The sequence below is a fragment of the Sabethes cyaneus genome, chromosome 1 (genome assembly GCF_943734655.1).
Source record: "Sabethes cyaneus chromosome 1, idSabCyanKW18_F2, whole genome shotgun sequence".
Lineage (NCBI taxonomy): Eukaryota > Metazoa > Arthropoda > Insecta > Diptera > Culicidae > Sabethes > Sabethes cyaneus.
This window is the reverse complement of record NC_071353.1, coordinates 37090680-37114521: the sequence shown is the minus strand read 5'-3', so window position 1 is coordinate 37114521 and position 23842 is coordinate 37090680. Positions and strand designations below refer to the sequence as shown.

The following is a 23842-nucleotide window of genomic DNA, read 5'->3' as shown; positions in this document are numbered from 1 at the left end:
CTTTTATTAGCTGTTGTTAAATCTCAGTCGAAAAATACTAGTGAGCGCGAACGCTTATTTTTAATCAAAACGTAGTCGCAGACTACGAAAAAACAAAAGTAAACTAGTGTAACCGACTATTTTAAACTTAGTGAAAGGTATTATTTTATAAAATTTTTTTACAAAACTAAGTATTATTTCATAAAGATATTTCTGCATATTTCTTTCCATAACAACTTCCAGATACATAAAAATATTAATCCTATATCCCGGATTGCATTTTTCGCTTTTGTATTTATCATTTTCAATGACTTTTAGGACTACTCAGAAAAGTTAATATTTCGGAAAAGTTAATCGACCCATTCCCCAATCGATTAACTTTTCCGAGAGTCTACTGTATTGAATTAAGGGGGCATAGTACTATTATTTGTGCGTGCATAAATTTGGGACCCATCAATTATTTCAGTTGCTGTGATTTCTGGCTCTACTAATGTTCCTGAATTTTATAGTACTCCATAAACTATTTATGTTATTTAAAACATCAGATCGAGAAAATAAAATACTCCGGAGAAAACGGTAGGGTCCCAAATTTATGTATGCACAAATATCTGTATTTATGGTAGCTCTGAGCGAAAGTTAAGCTGAAACGGACTCTCCCAAGCAAGGCTTCGACCGATCCTTTTTTCTACCGCAGTCACACCAAAGCGCGTTCAAGTTCACACCGTCCGTTTAGTGGTGGAATACGAACGCTATGCATAACACAACTGGCAGTTTGCTCAGTCAAACGCCGATTGCACGCGGTAGAACGAACGCATTCTAAAGCTTTTTAACATTTTCGTTTCAATCAAGTTGCCTTTACCGTTTGGAGCAGCGAATGACTGCAAAACAGTCAAATGACTGGCAATCACCACACTAACGAAAAGCAATCGCACAATCGTATGATTCAATACTACAAAAAAAACAACCACTACATGTGCATGGAAGAAGTCGGTCGGACTCCGTCCAATACAAACGAATATTTTGCTTGCGTCGGACCGACGTCCGGGTAACACACTATTACTGTTAGCAGCCGATTTGAAGACAAAAAGAGAAACGAAAAAATACGTCACCGTATGCTTCCAGTCAGTTTGCAGTTTATATTCTCAAAGCGCAAAGCTAAACGGGAGATCGACTGTTTGCTTTTGCTGAGATGCCGCATGAGTTGTAAGACGGCAGCAGCGCAAGCGGCAGATTGACTGGATTCAAAAAACAGTCAAATGATCGTTCAAAAAGCAGAGTTTGAATGCGGAAAGTTCGCATTCACGGCAGTCACATTCAACTTGCGATCCCTTTTCAAGCCCTGCTCCCAAGAATTAAAGTAAAACGGTACTGAATCCCAACATGGCCGGAAATGTAATGGCATCCATGTAAGGATATGGGTGCCATCGATGCGGCCATGTTGGGATTCAGTACCGTTTCACCTTAAGGTCCTAACACTTTGCATACGGATTTTAATACAATGCATGGAATGCATGGAAAAACTCCAATTTCCACAACAACATGTCCACGCTTGTCCACGAAGGGGGGCGGGGGGAGGCCGGTTGAAAATTGGTATTTTCTGTCCACGTGGTATCTGGGTGGCTCCCTAGCGTTGAGCCTCTCTTCCTGGTGGCGATGGAGTGAAGAGAACGGATTTCACTGCACAGTCGTCCGGTATCCTTGCGACGTGGATAGCTCACCGTAGTCTCCAAGTTTCACCAGGAATCTCTCCAAGTAGTGTCGGCAACTCGTGGTTCATACGTCTATCTATTTGTACAGCTCCAAAAATAGTCCGCAACACCTTTCGTTCAAATACGGCAAGTGCACGTATGTCTTCCGTAAGCAAAGTTACTGTCTCAAGTCCGTAGAGGACTACCGGTCTGATTAGCGTTTTGTCAATTATCCGCTACTTGTGCGGCGGTGTATGCTTCGTGATCGAAGGGCCTTGCGGAGGAAAAAGTAAGCTCGACTTCCGGCTTGAATGCGTCTTCGAATCTACTTACTCGTATTAATGTTGGAGGTGACCAGAGATCGCAAATATACAAAATCATCAACAACTTCCAGTTCATCGCCGTCAATAGTCACTGTCCGTGGGAGGCAAACGTTGTTTTCTCTGGCACCCATTTGTTCACGCTCGAGTGTGAATTACCAACAGCAATAATAGCAACAAGACATCAAACCACCGCTGCAAAATGGGCCACACCTTTTTTCATCGTCTTCCATTCTACGTGTATTTAGCGCGACGAGCGGCAGCGGCTGCAACGAAGAAGAAGAAGATTTCATGCTATATAAGCAGTGCGCGCATTGGGCGATCATTCAGTGTTCCAGTGTTTTTCCACGTGTTAGTTTAAGCTTGAAAAGCAAATAAATGGAGTAGTTTTAGTTTGAAACTAGTGCTTCCTTCACATCCTCTGAAGACGTCCTGGGAAGTAGCTGACGCGTATACAGTCCATCCCACTGGTTGAGTGCTTGCTGTCGACGGACTTGCGCGGCAAACCCGTCCTTTAAAGGATTTGAATAAAGAGTGAAATTGTTATCCGCAAGTGCCTGAATAGAACACTCTAGAACACTCGGCGGCTTCTAGCTTGAGCGGCACCGTTCCTGTTCAGTCATGTTAAGACATGTTTGCTAATGCCGCAACAAGGCTTGGAAGTCATTTCGTTCCATCCCGAGGAGTCTGCCACGGCTCCAATCCCTTTCTACTATATATTTGGTTTTCCACGCAATTAGTTGTAACTCAATCCTACTAGCCTCCGTTTATAACCCGGGGTAGAAGTACTCATGGCTGGTGGGTCACACACAATTAAGCGTTATTTTAACATTAGCTGCCGATTAATGCATGTATTTTATACTAATTGACTGACAAAATTATTATTCACAAGTAGCACTAACAGTTTGATCAATAACTAGGTGATATTTGGCAATTATTGGCAACTAAAGCTAAAATGACCCACAATTGTGTGTGACCCATGATTGTGGACTGACTGCAATCCTCAAAGGAGTAATACAAATATTAAACATCTTCGAAAACACTGGCAAGTGGAATGCATCCGCAGTTTTCTTGACACACATTTATATTTTGCGGATCGTAAGATTCGGGCTCAACTAGTATAATATATAAGAGACTTGTCTGCAACCAAAACCGGTCCCCTGACAGGACATCATGTTTTCGTAGCAAGAATCACCGACGAGTGCTGAATAAGAAGAACAGTATACTCTTTATGGATGCTAAATTAAAGAAAAATCACCAACTTTAGTTCATTTTAGATCAACTTCGTTGACCGATTTCACGAAATTGTTTATTTGTTATTGTTTATTAAACAATACTAACCTTTACTTTTTCATGTTATGTTACCGTTACGCTGCTATTCACGTGTATCGTTGAATTTTCTTCTTCTTCTTCTTCAGCAGCATAGAGCCGGGGTGGCTCGTGCTGTTTCAAGCACTCGTCTCCATTCAACTCGGTCTTGGGCCACTCGTCGCCAATTTCCTAGTCGTCTCAGAAGTCGCAAATCGCTCTCGACCTGGTCGAGCCATCGTGCACGTTGGGCCCCCTGTTCCTGGTGCCGGTGGGGTTGTTGAAGAGGACCGTTTTCGTCGCACTGTCGTCCGGCATCCTTACGACGTGTCCGGCCCACCGTAGCCTGCTAACTTTTGCTAGATGTACGATGGGAGTCTCCCCAAGCAGTGCCTGTAGCTCGTGATTCATACGCCTCCGCCACTCTCCGCTTTCAGTTTGTACTCCGCCAAATATCGTCCGCAGCACTTTCCGCTCAAACACGGCAAGGGCGCGTATGTCCTCCGTAAGCAGCGTCACGGCTTCAAGTCCATAAAGAACTACCGGTCTAATAATGGTTTTGTACATTCTTCGTGCGGCGGCGTATGCTTCCTGATCGTAGCGTTTTACGAAGGGCAAAGTAGGCCCGATTTCCCGCTTGGATGCGCCGCTGGATCTCCTTACTAGTGTTGTTGTCCGCGGTCACCAGCGATCCCAAATACACGAACTCTTCTACCACTTCTAGTTCGTCGCCGTCAACGGTTACCGTCCGTGGGAGGCGCGCATTTGTTTCCTTTGAGCCTCTTCCTTTCATGTATTTGGTCTTCGACGCATTTATTTTTAGCCCAATTCTCCTAGACTCCGCTTTCAGTCTGGCGTAGATTGCCTCCGCCGTCGCAAAGTTCCTGGCTATGATATCGAAGTCATCTGCAAAGCCTAGAAGTTGGCTACTCTTGGTAAAAATCGTGCCTCTCGTTTCAATGCCCGCTCGTCGGATCACCCCCTCAAGAGCGATGTTGAACAGCATGCAGGATAGACCGTCACCTTGTCTCAACCCTCGTCGCGTCTCGAAGGGACTCGAGAGTGTCCCAGAGATGCGTACGAAACACATCACTCGATCCAATGTAGCTCTGATCAGTCGCGTCAGTTTGTCCGGAAAACCGTATTCGTGCATTATCTGCCATAGCTTGTCTCGATCGACTGTATCGTATGCTGCTTTGAAATCGATAAAGATGTGATGCGTGGGCACGTTGTACTCCCGACATTTCTGCAAGATCTGTCGGATAGTAAACATTTGGTCCGTAGTTGCGCGAGCCCCCATGAAACCCGCCTGATAATTCCCTACGAAACCTTGTGCTATCGGTGACAGCCGGCGTAACAGGATCTGGGAGAGTATCTTGTAGGCGGCGTTTACCAGCGTAATACCACGATAGTTGCAGCAGTCTAGCCGATCACCCTTTTTGTAGATGGGACAAACCACTCCTTCCATCCATTCCTCCGGTAGCTTTTCCTCCTCCCAAATCCTCGAAATAACCCAGTGTAGAGCCTTTGCTAGCGTTTCCCCGCCATGTTTATAAAGCTCTGCCGGTAGGCGGTCCTTCCCAGCGGCTTTATTGGTCTTCAGCAGCCTGATTTCTCGTTTGACTTCTTGGAGATCAGGTGCTAGGACATCACTATCTTCCATGGGCGCTCCTAGGTTAATTTCCGTTCCGCCTCCTTCTGCGACTTCGCCATTGAGGTGTTCATCGAAGAACTGCTTCCACCTGTCGACCACCTCGCGCTCGTTTGTAATTAGATTCCCTCCCTCGTCCCTACACATGTCAGGTTTCGGTGTGTAGCCCTTCCGAGTTTGGTTCACCTTCTCATAAAACTTGCGCGTGTCATTAGCTCGGAATAGTTGTTCTAATTCTTCACGATCTCTGTCCTCCTTTTGGCGCTTTTTTCTCCTCAGGATCGTGGTCAACTGGTTCCTAGCTCGTCGGTACTTGGCCAGGTTCTCTCTAGTGGCAATACTTAGATAATTTTTCCAAGCGTTTTTTTTCTCCTCCACCGCTTGTTGGCATTCCCCATCAAACCAATCATTTTATGTACTCCGAGGCTCAATACCTAGTGCCGCGGTAGCGGCCTCTCCGATGGCCGAGCGTATTCTGCCCCAACCGTCTTCGAGGTTTGAAGCACCTAACTCCTCGGAAGAAGGCAGTGCCTCATTCAGTACTCGCGCGTAGTTCTCGGCAGCTTGTGGGTTATCTAGCTGCCTGATGTTCAGCCGAGGAGGGCGGTTTTGACGTGTCCGGTATACGGTGGACAGCTTCGAGCGCACATGTACTGCTACTAGGTAATGGTCAGAATCAATATCCGCACCCCGACGGGAGCGTACGTTCGTGATGTTAGAGAAGAACCGGCCCTCTATGAAAACGTGGTCAATTTGGTTCATTGTACGTTGGTCAGGTGATCTCCAGGTGGCTTTGTGGATATCCTTGCGCGGGAAAAAGGTACTTCGGATCACCAGGCCTCGGGAAGCTGCGAAGTTTATACATCGTTGGCCGTTATCGTTTGTGTCGGTGTGCAGGCTATGGGGTCCTACCACCGGTCTATACATTTCTTCCCTACCGACCTGGGCGTTCATATCCCCGATGACGATCTTGATGTCCCGTGACGAGCAGCTGTCGTACGTAGCCTCCAGCCTCGCGTAGAACGCTTCTTTCTCATCGTCGGGTCTACCTTCGTGCGGGCAGTGCACGTTAATGATGCTATAATTGAAGAAACGGCCCTTTATCCTCAATACACACATTCTCTCGTTGATCGCCTTCCAATCTATCACGCGATCCTGCATTCCGCCCAGCACTACAAAGCCCGTTCCCAGTTCGTTGGTAGCGCCACCGCTCTGGTAAAACTGGGCCTTTCCGCCACGGATCTTCCATACCTTCTCTCCTTTGCGACAGATTTCCTGCAGAGCTACGATGCCGAGTTTGCGGGGTTCCAGCTGTTCAATCAGCACCCGCTCGCAACCTGCGAAATTTAGCGATCTGCAGTTCCAAGTCCCGAGTCTCCATTCGTCGTCCTTATTTCGTCGCCTAGGTCGATGCCGAATATTCCGCTCCGAATATGCTTGAATGTTGTTAGTTAAGTTTAGTTTAGGTGTGTAGCCGTACTGGGGCAACACTACCGAGTCTCGCGATGGGGCTGCCATCTCATAGTGCCGAGACGCACTATACCTCCTTCCCGGTTAGTATACGACCTTAGTTTCCACCGGGGTTGGTTACCCGATCTCCGCTAAGGTTGCTCGTATTCCGGCTAGTACCACGAGGAGGTCGGGATCGGAGTTGCTGGATAAGAGGCTAACGACCACTATGCACAGTGGGGAATCGCTGGCCAGCAGCCAAAAAATGAAAGTTCATTTCGACTCTCCGTTGTATTTTTCCTGTAATTCTATACTATTGAAGTGTTCAAATCCAAAATTTTAGAGCAATATGACGAAATTTGAATTTTCTATGTATCTTGAAAGTATGCTATCTCAGCATGTTTTAGCGTTTTTTTGAAAAATAACACAATATTTCAAAACATGCTAGAGGTGTAACGGTAGCTCGGATTTCAACGGTGTCTAAGGAAAAGTTCTTCAAAAAATAGTGCTGAATAAAACCCATTAAGTGAGTATGCAGTAATTTTATCATAGTATGCCACAATTTTAATTTTTATTAAAAAAGTGCCATATTTTCGCGTAAAACACGCTTAAAAGTTTTGAAGCCAAGGTTCGCCACTATTGACACTACCGGTAAAAGTTAGCGTAAAATATAAGCTTTCAAATGAATATAGTCTCATTTAGCGCAGAGTAGCGCAGAGCACAGATGTTACGCTTGTAAGGCTACTATATCAGAATTCAACAATATAGACAAAATGCAAACACTCAAAGCAAACGTAAGATATCTTAATTATGGGATATCTCCTTTACATGGTTGGATAAGCTGCTTCGAATTTATGGTCCATATTGCATATTGACTAGATTTTAGAGGTTGGAGGAAATCTGGAGGATACAGCGATAGTAATGACGGAAATACAGCTCGAAGATCTTATGCCAATCCGGGTATTAGTTCTGGAATCACGGGTATAGATATGAAATTAATTAAAAGGTTGAGAATTTTCTTATAGCAAGTTCTTGAACACATTATTTCAGAAAAATTCGAAACCTATTGTTTGTATACCAAAAACCTTTATGTCAGGGTATAGTCCTCATATAATACGTCCACTGCAATGCAAAGAATTTGAATTCGCGGTCATAAATGAATCTAGACAACCATATTGCTGATAGGACGAATGACAGAAGAATCACAAAAATAAGTTTTTTTGTTTAATTATAGTCACTTCAACAACTCGGGTCATTCGTGACTTCTGCGGAGTTGGGAATTGAACCACGGTCCTCAGTGTGAGAGGCATGAATGCTAGCCACTACACCGGTATAGACCCTCACGAAAATAAGGTTATTGCCTTATTGCCTCACGAAAATTAGGTTATTGCCTTAAAATGCAATGGCGGAGTGATGGCTAGCTTGGCGGGAAATAGAGTCTTCGGCGTCTTCCTTCCTTGACACAATCGGTGGGCCACGGACGATACCGTATTGGCGTCACCGAGAAGGGTCCTCTTTTATAATTAGGGCCTGCTGCCCGAGGGTTCTACGGGTCGTCGGTGCCCGGTCTCCTTGACGGTTAGACGTAGGCGGACTGCACCACCTAGGCCGACTCGTGTGAGGTGAGGGATCGACGATGGATTCCAAAATCCAATAAAATCTAATGGAAAAAAGGTCCTGAATAATGCCTTTGTTTAAGCTCCTTCGGCTAAACTTTGCTTTCTTAACTATCCACTCACTCCCTTATCACACGAACGCCGCGGTATATCTGATCGTATGGCGGTTTTTCTACTCCTTTCTCCTCCTTTCTTTTGCCACCCATCATTTTCTTCTCTTTTTACCTTTAACTATGCCCACCTTATTCAGGGTTGCATTTTCTTGCAGCTGCGGTTAATGTCCCCATTTTTGTCCCCATTCTTATTCTAACAATTTCTGTGTTCGTGTAACCTACTAACAAATTAGCATACATATTTACATTTTCATTTCCTAATCCTACTAACAATTACTAACATAAAAATACAACAGTTATAAAAAAATAGCACATTTAAAAAAAACTAAGGAGAATTTCTAACAACGGTTACAATCTTTCTGAGAACGCTATATTACTATTGAAGACGAAACGTGAAACGGGTGATTCTGCAGAAGGAGAAGAAGAAGAAGAAGAAGAAGAAGAAGAAGAAGAAGAAGAAGAAGAAGAAAAAGAAGAAGGAGATAAAGAAGATCAAGAAAACTAATAAGGGGAAAAGTTTTGATTTTTGATTAATATTAACTTATATGGATTTTGTGTTGATTATTAAAGCTCATACTTGCTTTGTATTGTTTTATATAATGTTTTATCCTATAAAAATCCATTTGCAATAATTTTCCAAATGACCCTCATTTCTTATACGTCATTATACTTAAAAAATACTTGAAAAATAGTCGAAAATTCTCCCTAGCACAAAAAATATACGTTCTAATGCAAAATAAACCTGAAATTCGGACTCAGCACCCCAAAATTACTTAAGAACCACATATTATCCTTGATTTAAAGAGATTTTTTTGCTTGGCCAGCATTTGTATGGAGTCGCCCCACTGTGCTATGGGGTCTATATTCCGCATTATCTAGCCGTTTACCAACGTTGAATTTTCGTTACACCTAAATAATAATAACATTTTTAAGAAAGTTTACGAACAAAAAAGAGTGAAGCACAAAAATCGTGACACTGTTCGATCGATGCTTGTCAGTCAAACAATCAGTGCTAGCAAGCAGAGAAAAAATCCCGATCACTCTGCCGAAAACCGTATTAATTTGGACTATTTCGTCTGCGGGCAATCTCGCTTTCCGCTTGACGAATGCATGGATACGGTTGCCTTTTAATTAAGCAATAAACTGGAAAGATTGGCCGTGAAGAATTCCCGTTCGGATAGAAAGTGTTTGTTCTTGAACTTGAAGCATCCACCGCACCGTTTAACAGCTGGGTCTGGCTGCGAACCGGTAGTTGAATGCTATTCGAATTTTTTTTCGACCAGCTGAGCTGGTTTTTCTACCACCTTGAGGGGGTTTTGCATGCCGAAACTTCGGCCGAGAAGAAATTGATAATAGGTCTACTTTGATTCTCCAACCGATTACAGTTTTTTCGCACTGCTGGCTGCCTTTGACAGCGACGTTGCGTGAAGTTACAATGATGTGGGGGGTCAGGCCCCCAATCAATTTTCTCGCGCATATCGGACAGAGCTGATCAATTGTAATCATCCTGCACAATTCGCTGGGTCAGCGTACAAGCAACAAGACGTAACAACAACAGCAACGACATAGAGCAGCTTTCTTTCACGATATGTTAGCGAACTCGTGGCATGAACTTTCTTTCCATATAGCAAGTCATTTCACCTTCGCGGTGGCCACTTACCATAGCGGAGGTTATGTGTTTCTCTTTCCATTTGTTGCTCTGGCTCGTTCTCTATCTCGCCGCCGGACACAATCGTTTATTTCTCACGCGAAGCCGTGGTAAACTGATGATGATGCCCGGAATCGATGATGCTGATGGCCAGCAAGCATATGCAGAATGATATGCGGAACATTTTTTGACGAAAATTAATTAACCGCTCTAGTTTTTTTTCACCCATGTTTGCTAGGTTAGCCACAAAGCGAAGATTAGCATGTTATTTAAAACTTTCACGTTTGTTGTGGGCTAACTTCTGACACGAAAACTGGCTTAATCAGTCGAAGTCCATTTTTCTTCTTTAGATGCCTTTTCACCACAACTAATCAAGTTGGATTTAAATAATTTTCGAGAACACACAAAATAAGCAGATTCAGTCGTAAACTTTCGACTGTAAACATTTGGCCTACGGTGACAGGGGAAAATCCTGTCGCTTAAGGAACCTAAGGTGATGGGAAGCTGTCTATGAACGACCTCCGGACTAAGAAAAATCATGGTGTCAGTGTCCTTACGATGCTTAAAGTTTTCTGAATTACAGTTGTTACGAAAAGCCAAATCATTAAATTTTGGTGTTTGTCATAGTAAGCTTTCTTTCTTAGATGGTGGCTCAAAACTCAATAAAAACGCAGAGATGTCCATTACATCCGAGTTACTGTGGCATAAAAAAATCGAAATAGTCGACCTTACATTAAAACGAGGATCATCTGCCAGTTTTATAGTGCTAAAGCCTTGAGTCAAACCAAAAAATAGCACAATAATAGGTTTACTCACTGGTCATTGTCCGAACACGCATCATCTCACGAAGATACACTAATTAGGTGGTGAGATGTTTCGATTCAGTAGAACTGCAGGCAAATGCAGGACGTAGTATATCACATTACATCTAATAAAAAGCGTCGAAGTGGATCAGTTTCCTGAAAATAAAAAAGAAAAACAATGGTTTTGTTAAACGACGAAGCAAGCAGTGTGAAAATAATTCGATGGTATTTTATAAAGTTAAAAAGTCAATTAGGGAGTGCCATTCTTTTTCATAATGAATTCTGCATTTACCACAGAGCAAGCTAATACGAGTGGTACTGGCTTGAGGTGCGTAATGAAGCCTCTGTCGGTCCATGGACATATTATAACTTGTTCCACTATCCGGTTCTAAGAACAAGCAAACTAGTAAGGAGAAACACATATACACATATATGCCCTCTCTCTGATACTGAATTCTGCTTTACCGACAAGCCTCGAGGCGTGTAATGAAGCCCCAAGGGCCAATTGTAACTCATCTTCGCACTTCCTGACTCTAAAGAGCGAGCTGAAAGGTGAAAACACCGATACTCAAGCACGGTCAATACCGAAATGATTTCACAAGAGAATAAAATACTGGTGGCAGTATTACAGAATAGAATGGGGAATTCATAGACTAACGACTCATAAACTAATGGTTCGGTACAACCATAAATGAATTAAATGGTTCGGTACGATCAATGTTGAATGGTCTATATCATTCGTACGACCATAGATGTTTGCAATGGTTTGATACGATCATTATTGATGATTGATATGGTTCGGCACGACCATAGACGAATTGAATTATTCGGTACGATCCTTGTTGAATGATGAATATATCATTCAACAATGATCGTACTCGTATCGAATCATTCTGTTCATCTATGGTCGTACCGAACCATATATTTTGGATTACCTACGAATGGCCGAAACACAAATGGCCGAAATAACAAATGGCATAATATATCTAATGGCCGAATCACGAACGGCCGAATCACAAATGCCCGAATCACGAATGGCCGAATCACAAAGGGCTGAAACACGAATGGCCGAACGTCATATTCGGCCGAAAATAATCACGACCTTTAGCCTGCACAAACGTTGGGTATATGCTGTCCCTACTCGCTGCCGCTCGTTCGGACTTAACTAAGGGATAATCCCAACTAGTCGGTAAACCTAGGAAAATGCATGCACCTAAATAGTGGTAGTTTCTGCGGGGGGGGACTCTAACTACCAAAATAAAAAAAAGACACAGTCACACACAGACATACAGTATGTCGTGTTTTTCTGAAACTAACGAAAAGCTTTTTTCCTTCACCTGTCAATGACGCGGATTATCATAGAGCTGTGGGTGGAACAAAAGGCAATAGAGGTGAAAATTTTAAAAGTTTTTCGGGGGGATGTTTCAAATTCGCGGAGAAAAATAGATGAAAAAATTTATTCAAAATGTGTCTCACAAAATGATCAATAAAAATGTTGTTGATTTAGGCATTCCGGGAAAATTCGGCCTTTCGTGATTCGGCCATTCGTGTTTCGGCCTTTCGCGATTCGGCCTTTCGTGATTCAGCCTTCTGTGACTGTTGTTGGAATTCGGCCATTAGTGTTTCGGTCATTCGGTACCAGCCCTATATTTTAACGATTGCATTAAAAAGTTGTAAAAAAAACGCGATTACTAGACACAACACTTATGGTTTTTTGTAAGAACCATAAGTGTTGTGTCTAGTAATCGCGTTATTTAGTGTTCTTACGTTGCACATAAAATCAATATATATATTGTAAAAAAAACTCTAACCGTGATGGCAAAAACAGTGAAGCTACTCCGTTCAGAAGTGGACGCGTTCAAAGAACGGTACCCCGCCGCGTCGAAAACGGACATCGTGTGGCACTTTGTGGACGCCGGATACGCCCGTAACGGCATCTACAACATCTCGGATTGGACCGGATCGGATCTCCATTGGACAACAATCAGAGCATCGAAAGAAAGCCCGGTTCCGGACGGCCAACGACCCTGAGCGACAAGAAGCTCCAAAGGTTGCTGAAGAGGACGACCGAGGGAAAAGTGGCCACAGCGCTGCGTGTGCCTGGCCGGGAGGTCGGTGCAACCGGTCCTGGCGAACATGGCAAGCGGAAGGCCACCTTCCATGGTAAATTTATCAAACTCAATTAGCTGTGTTAGTTTTTTTTATCACCGTCCGAAAAAAGTCCATTTTTATAATGCATACGTTATTCAAAAATGATCGTACTGAATCATTTAACTTCATCAACAATGATCGTATTAAACCATTTTAAATAATCTATAGTCGTAACGAACGATATACATCAGTAACAATGATCGCACCAAACCGTATCGAACCATTTAATTCATCTATGGTCGTACCGAACCATACACTTCATTTGTTGGGGAAGAATAACCCAAGTAACAATTCTAAATCCACTTGGTTTTACTTGAATTTTATAAAGATTTTATTGCGGTATTAATCGTTACCTCTGGGCTTATTGTGGTATTGCACAATACCAAGAGGGTACGAGTCCAAACACACTTATAGCTAGCTAGAAAACCATAATAAAACTGTTAATAAAGCAAATTCATTGTGGTTGCTTATATTACCACGTTAAAACTTGTTGGTTGCGCCACGTCTCTTATAAACTTACCAAAAGTGTGGCGTAGTAATACAAAATGACGCACCAATCAAAATTGATCTTATCGCGGTTACTTGTCAAACCGCAATAAATTTGTTAGTTTTATAGAGCTGTTAAAACGGTAACACCCTGACCAAACACTTTTTTTGCTGCTATTATAAAGAATACCAAAATTCAACACCAAAATCATTTTTTTATGCGAAGCCATATTGCCATATTCTAGTATTTTGTTTTTGCTCGCAAACAACAATTCATCAAAGCAAAGTGTTTTGCAGAAAAAAAAGTTATTAGGGTAAAGAACTAGTTTTAAGCAGTCTAAGCGGGTCACTGATTGTTTTACCTTATTACAAGCGATGGGTTGACTAAGTGGGGGATATCAGCATACCAATCTTCTTGCTATCTTTAGTTCTTCAAGCTGTTACCATTGGAAGACACTATTGTTGAGCTAAACTTTTGATTTTTCGCTTTAAAAGTTGGAGCGGTGGAACTAATTTTGAACAGACCGAACCCATTTTCACCCGCAAGGTGCTTTTTTAAGCAATCCTGAAATCTGAATTTTTTTACGTCCCCTTAAAAAATCCCTCGAACTTTTCCCCCTATTCAGTAAGTTCGCGTTCCTATCCGCGACCTACTAATCGGCATCTGATGCGTAATCGGCATAGCGTATCGGCATAGATGCGTAAAATGCCATCTGTCTAAATTGTTTATCGGGGCATACGCTCACCGCACCGTTCGGCAAACGGTATTCGTCGTCTCTTTTATTCTCTGGTGTTCTTATGGGAAACTTCGAGTTTGACGTCTCACTCGCTGTTCATAAGGATGGTGGAAGAACAAAAGAGGTAAACATATAGCAGTACAAACGATCCGACTCAGAACAGTGTTGTCAAAGCAAATAACATTGAAACACATCGTTGCTTTATTAAATCACTGAGAAAATCTTCGAAAATTATTGAAAAAGCTGTCTTTTGTGTTGTTTTTAATAAAGAAAAATTAATTATGAACATACATTTCTCTTGATATTGAACCACGTTTTCACCATTGGAGGTTTCAGTTAATTTCAAACTTAAAATTCTTATTTCCAGAACCGAAACGGTGTCTTGGCAACACGATAGTTCATCAGTTGTGCTGCAGCTGCTGCTAGTGGTGAACAGGTTCCGTCAATTCAGAATTTGTTTTCAGTTTTGTTAGAAAATAATAAAACTTTCGGCTAGTGACAAAGCCTTAGATAATAGAAAAAAAAGAGACTGAATAATATGGTATGTGACAATTGCTTGACTTTTAGAGTGGTTGTAATCAATGCTGAAAAATGTGATGGATTCGTTAGTAGCGAGGTGGCAATTGCCTTCAGCAGCTGAAAAATGTACGTTTTTGGACAATTTTTAATTCATCATATTTCTTGTCGGAAACCCAATAAATTGTGTTTGTGTGAATCAAATGTATGGTTAAGTGATTTGTGAAGATGATCCTATCAAAAGATTTTGAAAATATGAATAAAAAAGTGCATTTTCGGCTCATTTCCCAAGTAGCACACGTTGTCACAATTGAGTCGCAGCGGCTGATATGCGACAAATTTAAATGTAAAACTTCGGTTACAGTAACCTAAAATATAACAGTTGTGTAACCGAAATAGCGCAACATATGTAACTAAATATGGTTACATTAACAGTTACTCAATAACCAATATGTAACATGTATAGTTACAAAATGGTTACTATTGAAGTCACACATAAACTGTAAATTGACGTTCAATTGGTGGCAAATTAGTTATCTTGAAACTTTTATTGCATAGCGAAAACAATGCAGCAGGTTTATTATTTCAATCTATGGCTGTCAACGTCAAGCAGTAAATTTAACTGTTGAATATAGAAGAGTGTATAAATTTCGCTTGTTATTTCAACACAAATTTTAATGCAGTTTCATATTTATGGTGAAATGCATGATTCTAGCTTTGAAAAATTCACGCGCTCTTATTTAATCTAGCTTTTCGTTACTTACTTCTTTGAAAAATTGATTTTTTGTAAAACAAATATGTAGAAATATAAAAATTTTAATTTTCTGATTTTTTAATTTTATTCTTAGCAATATTGAAATAGTGAAGCATTCACCTAGAAATCATTAAAAAACATATTGTTTTCGCTATCACTTAGTAAAATTCATAGCCATTTTGCCTTTGGTTTTAACTACTACACCATCGTCCTTGAAGTTTTGTATCGTTTTCGGCATATTGCATGAAATGATATGAAGCAGACATTGCTCATAGATATCGGGAAAATGTGTTTTTAATGATTGTTGTGAAAAGAAAGTGTTAATTTAATATCAAAGAATAGTTTCAGTTTGAATAATACAGTTTACCAGCAGTGTTAATCATAGAAGGTTACATTTCAGTTACATTCTAGTTACACGTAACCTTAGCCTTCGACCTGGTTACGCTATCGGTTACGGTAACCAATATTGAATCTGTTGTGGTCATTTATGTCTTATGTCATCATTTGTAAGTTACATTGTAACCTATTTTCATTGCCGGTTTCGTTTCGATGTAACTTGATCGTTTTGACGTTTGAGAATAATCAAAATTTGTTTACTTAATACCAATGTCTGTGCGGAGAAGATTCCAAGTACCATCAATTAAGTAAATAAACGCATTTACAAGAGCATTTTACAACACAATTGTTTATCTTTACCATTAGTAAAATTCTTGAGATCTAGTTTTTGTTTAATCCGTTGTGTTTACAAGGAACAGTGAACAAGTTGTTGCGAAAATGTTACTAGCCGATTTTTTTGACTTCGTAACTGCTCGTAACGGAAAATTAACTGTTTTGCGACCAGCAAGTTGATGACAGTTTGGAAAAAGGTTTCATTTGTGTCACTTGATAACTATTTGGTAACTCGTAACTGAAAGGTGACTGTTTTGCGACGACCAAGTTGTTGACAGTTCGAAATTAAGGTTTCAATTTGGTCATTTGGTAACTACCTGGTAACTTTTTGAGATTTTTGTCGCTAGAAAACTAAAAAGTAACTATTTTTAATTTTATGTAACCTAACTCGTTACAGGTATCCTAAATGTAACTGCTGTGCAACCTTTTTGTATTTTTTTATCTTTATGATTAGTTACAAGTGCTACTTGGGTTATGTTCAACTGATTAAAATAGGTGACACTGCTTAACTCGTTCCTTACCCTATCAATCGGTTTTCCTGTCAGAGGAAGCAACTAAAATGATTTTGCTAGAAATTGAGATTGACTAACTGAATATTTTCAATTTGTTAAAATAACCAGAAAATTGCAAAGTTTCAGTGGCCCGCTGACCTACCATATCAATATGCACGATGAAATTAAATGCGCACATGCTGCAAACCAATGAAATTGTTAAAATTGTATAAATATTCTATGGGATATTTTATTCTGGTCGCTATAAACCAAATCGTTCAGAATGATCTGTCAGTAAAACCTAAAAATGCTCACGGATATATTTTCAAGTTGACAAAGCTAGTGAACTTATTTAGCTTTTGCCAGAAAAGCGAAAAGCGAAAAGCTTTTTTAAATTATGGCGATGGCTGTCAAGCAGCAAAAACTTAACCGGTTTTATTGCTGCTTTCAGCAGAGCGTGATACGACTACTTGAGCTTATAACCTGATTCTTATAGCGGTTATGAAAACATTCTGAGAAGTGGACCACCTGGTCAGAAAGCAGTTTTATAGCGGTCATCATGAAGTTCTGGTGGAGATTATAGTTTTATTAGCGGTTTTATGATATTGGTAATGAAAACCACTATACGAATGTAATAAAACTTGGAATTGTTACTTGAGAAATGCTTAATGCGAAAAATGTAGATTCAGGCAAACTGAAAAGTTCTTGATATTAGGTCAAATATATTTTTGACCAAATATCAAGAACTCCAGGTCTTCCAGAGCTTTCGGAACATCCGCTAAATTTTCATTTCTGTGAAGTTTTCTCATACCTTCAAAATCCTTTTTAAAGTCCCTATGGCTTATTATTTGGTAAAGTAAATAATCCGTGCTTCTGAGAAGCCATCATGCGATATTCCGACAAATCCGGAACATCCGTAAAAGTGGTCAACGAGCGAAAATTGTTCTTTGAGTTTGGAATTATGTTCATTCAACCTCGAATTGAACAAGGTGAAATAAGAATATGAATTCAGCGGTTTGTGACTCAACCTGGCCACTATGAAATGCATCGAAAGATCCGACATTAAACGATTAAAATTGATGATCAAGGGCATCGAACTGCTTATCGCGTTGACGAAAGCAACAAAGTTTTCGTACCCTGTTCGCTCCTACAAGAAGCCCCATTCTGAATTGTCCAGGAAAAGGTGAAAACAAAAGCAATAATACTTCTCTCTCTCTCTTTTTCTCAGGCAAAACCCATAAAAATAATAGGTACCGTCAACGCGGATTACGGAATGGCCACGGCTAACTACGATGGTTAGATTTCTGTTAATTTTTTTTATCTATATCAATTACCCGGCTTTAGTTACTTCTAAAATATTTTACCAATTTTAACCAACTTTACCAATACTAAAATTTCAGCGAATATTCCGGAACCTCCAGCAGGCCAGCCCGTAACTTTGTGGTTTCCGTATATCACTTAGAGAGTCAACTGTTATATGCCCTACAACTTCTTAAAAGACAACACGGTCGTATCTATTAACTCAATATCCATATGCTACGTGTATTTGCTATACGCGGAAAACCGCGTTATAGAAATATTGTGGTACCTGCGCTAAAGAAATCCGCGTTTTACGAATCCGCGTTATATAAATCTCTACTGTACATCACTCAACAATGATCGTACCGATCCATTTAATTCATCTATGGTTGTACCGAAACATTTAAAACATATATGGTTATACCGAACCATATATACTTTATTCAACAATGATCTTACCGTGTCATTTTACAAAACTTATTTTTGTGTCAGCCTCCGAGCCACATACAATGGTCGTACTAAATCGTTTGAAATCATTGAAATCTGAAAATCACTGAAATATTTGTCATTTATACAACGGTCGTACCGAGTCGAACCATTCAAATGGTTCTACGCTGATAGAGAAGTCAGCTTTGTGACAGATTGATTGTTCTCGTTTTTTTCTTATTTTTGATGCATAAAACTCAAATTGGTAAATTGGCTGCCTAGATTGTGTGATTTGCCTCTTCTAGACTTTTCGTCTATACGGATAAACCAGCAGTGATTGAGGCCATGTAAGACAATATAACATGAATCATTGTTTGGGAAGCAGAAATCGATTTTTCAATTCAAAACGAAATTCATTAGCATTTTCTATATATTTTATCAAATGAAAACCAATCCTCGCAACGATCATCCTCTGCCAACGAGACCAGGTTTGTAACAAATCGCATAGAAAAGCGAAAGACCTGCCATTTTTTGTTATGATCATTCGTTATGATATTTTATACGGCAAGATGTAGCTAAAAGTCAAAATTACCTAAAACAAAACTATGAAACCACGTCCACGGTTTCTTACCAACTAAATCATTGGCGCACAAATCGGATCGGAGAAATATGTACATCCTCCTCATTTGGCAGGCTGTAAAATGCGGCCGTTCCTGACCTCTGCAGAATACCTACACCGTGTGCTTCCAGAGTTAACGGCAGTAATCATAAAGGAAGCATCGAACCGATCCGGAATATTCGGAGGATTTGCCGCTCTACAAGAACGAATGGATGCTGCATGTCGCTACCGGTTGTCCAGTAACCCTGCAAATAAGAGGCACACATTCTAGTTAACAAAACTTCTATGACCAGCAGACGGTGTTTGCGTGACCGGTAACTTCACCTCCGGTTAGTTCATCGCGAAAATTCTTTTCCATTCTCTCTGCCCAATGGCAGCATCTCCTCGCGTATAGCTCCGAGATGTCCAGGGTCCGATAACAGACAGACAGCCAGGTTTGCACCGCACAGGCCTGCACTCTGGGAACGACTCTGCCGAAGAATTTTAATTTGGCATGATTTCTTCTCCTATGCTACAACCGTATCATCGTGTGCGTGGGTTCGCTTATCAACCTACTATCATCGGCAGTTAATGTATTGTTTCCCCTGCCTCTGCATCAGTAGCGGACAGTCAGCTTCGAGGACCGAATGTAGAGAGGGAAAAAAACTATTTGAATCAAAATGAATGTTATGAGGATTGTTAAATGAACTGTACAAGCATAAGATCAGTTTGGCTCGAGTGTGGCATGTTTTCGAGCACCCAGCTCGTTTGGCCGTGCGGTTCGTTTTGGTTGCATTCAAAAATGACGTTCCTGCCGCGAAAGAAAAACGATCATTATCGACATGGAACGTAATTTTCCGATGTTCTTTACACACCAATCGAGAGGCAGCGATGGCAAAGCGTCCAACGCGCGTTCCGTACGAGACAATGAAAAATATTTCTTTCTTCGAAAAAGGAACATTATGTAATTTTTAATTGCAACAATTGTTGTTCCTGTTCGTTCCTTTTTGCGCGGTGGTGCAATCGGCTCTCATGACAAAGAAGCTTTGCAGCGAAGCACCGTGTGGAGAAGCGCCTTCCTATTTTCACTCCATTTATAGAATTTAACTGACAACTGCTGGCAACGAAATTTCTACGTTGGCGACAGCGAAATGAGAGGTTTGTCGCCTACCCGCTTTTGGATGACGGCAGTCTTTTGTTGACTTCGCTGGGTAACAAACTGGGATCAGCAAGGCGTTGGTCCCCGGCAAAACGGGAAACATTTTTCTGTTCCGAAGTTGCACTACTTCACAATCCCTGGGTAAATACTAGCAGCATCCGGCAACTCATTAACGGATTTGAGATGCTCCAGTGGGGAAAAGGGTCGGTGTGGAAGCAGCCCTGCTCTGTGCCGAGATGTGAATTGCTCTGGAAATGACACAGTTTTCTAGAGTTTTGCGCTTTGCTGCGAAGTCAGGCAGGATGCAAGACTGGTACCGTGGATGCTGTACCGCGCGTCAGCATGAATGACGTTTGCACGTGCTCCTGCATGCTTGTGGTTTATTATACCTTCCATCCCAGCCGCAGCTTCTCCGCCGGCTTGTGGATCGGTTTACGGTATGTTGAACCCTCCGTCGCCAGGCTGATAATAACCGGATAGCATTGGAACAGCGCTGCTTTAACCAGTGAAAGTCGTTCTCGTTGCAGCAGCTGCTGCCGGCACACCTCAATGTTTTAATTGGTAAAAATGTTGTTTTGTCGTAACTGTCACTCTCTCCATTCCGGAGCAGTAGAGCCGTGCGGTCTCTAGTGTAAATAGCGTAAAGAGGTGCTTTGGTGGCACTTGGTGTTGCATTCTGCGGGATAAAAATTACGCCATTCACGAGAAATGTCATTCAAGAAAAACGGTGTCCGTAACCAGCTCAACACGGCACTGGATCTGATTGACACCGTTCCTTGCGAAAAAAAAACTTAATTCATTAAATTGCTCATTGATCCGATACTATCAGTTGGAAAGCATGATAATCATCTGGGATCAACCTCAATCGTCTTAATTCTATCATATCAATTTTATTTAACCAGCAAATATTCGAGCTACTTGTTTAAACTTCAGCGGACATTTGGCCTCGCCTCGCCTTAAAGGAAGTTACGATTAAAATTCGGTCGACCTAAACATGACGAATTTTTATAAATTTTGCATTTCAAAGACAGAACATCCCTCATTTTTAAAATTTCTTCTGTTTTGATTTTGACGTTTGTTCTCCAGCCATCAAAAGGGCGTGCAAACAAAGGGATTGGCACATCAAAATATTATTCGCGAATCGCAAAAATTCATGGACATGAATGCCCCTAACGCGCCAGAGCTCTTCCCAACCATCATCATTGGGCCAGCATTAAATGTAACCTGAAGACGTTTCAAAAATGTTCTGGAAGCAAGAAACAGGCAACCTGGCGTTCTGCGGCGAACAAAGTGGACGAAGGGCCTGCTAATTCGGCCTTTGCCAACAGTAAGCCAAGCTGAATATTTATTCAGTATTTTATACTACTTGAGCTTTGAAAAGAAAAATAATTTGACTTTTAAATTGAAAATTTAATCAATTTACATGCATTTTGTTTGACCAAATTTTGATCGTAGCACCCTTTACGTCTCATATGTTTACATTTTCGAGCCAACCGAATGCTTTCTGTTTCCGACACGCTTTACTCGACACTTATCAGCACCGCACGAAATGCACCTCATATGTCATCCAGTAAGCAAAGACGCCATATTTTCGGTCGCTTAGTATCTACCGCGACGCCTTTCGCCGTAATGAAGCAAGCACTCGCGTTCGCCCTGTCAGAAATGGCGGATGTTGGCATTACCACGGTTGACAGCACACCGGTATCGGTACGAGCGGGAGCTTACTCGCACAGGAAGAAGCAACATTGTAGCAATCTAATCGGAGCACATTTCACTGCGTTCGAATGCCCGACGAAAAAAAAAAACATGTCAGTGGATAACAACAACAGCATATGTGGGGAAAACGACATATTTCTGCCTACCACAGTGTATTCTCCCGGTAAGAGACCTTTCACAGATGCCAATGGAACTGGGCTTACGGAAAGAATGAACGTTTTTGCTAGTGGAACCGGGACTTAACAGCTCAAAAATACCCTCTTTATCTTTGCTTTGATTTCCTTTAGTTAGATTTTGCGGGCGGTTTGATATTTCTAACGAAGAAAGTGAAGTAACTAAAAAGCTCGAGTCATTCAATATCTGGACGCTCTGTTTATTTTACTGCAGCACTCGTAGTGGTAGGATTTGGAATGTTTCGACAGCAGTTTGTTTTGAAATGTTTCCTCCTTAAGTGCTGAAAAGTTCGTCCCGGTTCCTAAAAAATCGCGTTCTTCCGTCCATTAAAATTCCCAATAGACTTGTAAAGTTTTGGCCTGGTTGGGTAAGCTACCACTTCAACGAAGAAGTACTACAGTGGTATTCGACGATCAAAAATGGTAACAGAAAGAAAGTTTTCACTCAGGAAGGAATAACAACAATATTAGCAGAACGCTCGCTCTATATTGCTGTTATATGCTTTCACATGCATTCGTGAACGTTCGTGTGTTTTCGTGGAAAAAAATCACCCGCGATCGCCAAGATTCGCTAGAATCTGTAAAATGTAGCATGTACGTGTTTGGAATTTAACTTGCGCTTCTGTTCTATTATCGTACCTAAAAGCAAACTACGCTTGAAACAAAATTAAATTTACATTGAACGGAAAATGCCGTCTGCAAAGTGCTTTCTCAACTCATCTTTCTTCGACTTATTGGCAATAGTATATGGCCAATAGATTTATGGGAAGTTATCAGGCTGGCTTCATGGCGAGTCCTTCTACAACTGACTAAATCTTCACCCTGCGGCAGATCCTCCAAAAGTCCCGCGAATTCTGAGTCCCCACGCATCAACTGTTTACTAATTTCAAAGCCGCATATGATAGTGTCGACGACGTGGATGCTGTCGGTAGAACATTGGAAGCGGTGGAACTTCTACCATGGAAGATCAGTACACCAGACTTAAAAGCGAAGCAGAGAAGATTCGGTTGCAAATAAATACGTCGTCAAAACCGAAGTATATACTGGCGGGCAGGACCGAGTACGCCAGGGTCCGCTTATTCAGTACCATGGCAATCGACGAGGATGAGTTGGAGGTAGTCGACGAATTTGTATAACGTGGCTCACTAGCCACAGGGGACATCAAAACTACCGTGAGATTAAAACGGGTATTATCAGCGGAAGTCCTGCCTACTATGGACTTACGGTCCAACAATCTGAACCTCCGTACGAAATGAACATTGTACAGAACGCTAATTACATCGGTTGTCCTCTACGGGCATGAAACGTGGACACTGATAGAAGAGGACCTGCGAGCACTCGGAGTCTTCGAACGGCGGGTGCTAGGAACTGTCTTCAGCGGTGTGCAAGAGAACGGGGCATGAAGACGAAGAATGAACCACGAACTGGCGCGTCTCTTCGGCGAACCCACGGATGCCGAACGGATGGACCCGGATTGAACAAAACGAAGACGGGCACAGCGATCGAGGTGACAAGACCTGGTGGAGCAAGATTAGGTTGCTATGGACCGAATTAAATGAAGGAATTACGTTATGTAGATGCGTTTTGCAGTTCCCGTTTCTGAGCTAAAGCCGTCCGAAAAATGGACCTTTTTGCCAACCTTTCTTTCTTTCTATCTTTCTTTAAAACTCATAACTTTTGAACCACTGTTCCGATTTTAACTATTTTGATACCAAATGAAAGGTATTTTAATGAGCTTCTTAGAAACGGAGACGATTAGTTTTTCGTTTCAATGCAGGTAAAAATAAAACACCGTGCGTCTCCATTAGATTCTCGCATTTAAGGAGAAACCGAAAGTGGCTAGCATTATTGTGTTAGAGCGACAAACACTGTACTGTACAACTCATGTGTTCGTTAAAAACCCAAACGTTTATTTGAATGTTGAATTAGTATTGGTAATATATGTCAAATGGCAGAGCTTGCAAACATAAACACAGCTGATCTGCAGCCAACCGCGCTGACTACGAACATCCCGAAATATGGTTTATTTTCTTTGTCAAGACATTCCGATTCATCTAAGATTTGCAGCAGTAACTGAATAATGCATAGGATC

At 41.4% G+C, this 23842-nt stretch overlaps 1 protein-coding gene across 1 annotated transcript in view; it reads right to left on the bottom strand.

Moving 5' to 3' along the window:
• Positions 1–10690, bottom strand: part of LOC128745589 (leucine zipper putative tumor suppressor 2 homolog) — a 64112-nt gene extending 53422 nt beyond the window's left edge. Inside the window, exon 1 of the mRNA XM_053842667.1 lies at positions 10589–10690. The gene's annotated coding sequence lies outside the window, so the exon portion shown is untranslated. The remainder of the gene's footprint in view (positions 1–10588) is intronic.
• Between the last annotated feature and the right edge of the window lie 13152 nt (positions 10691–23842).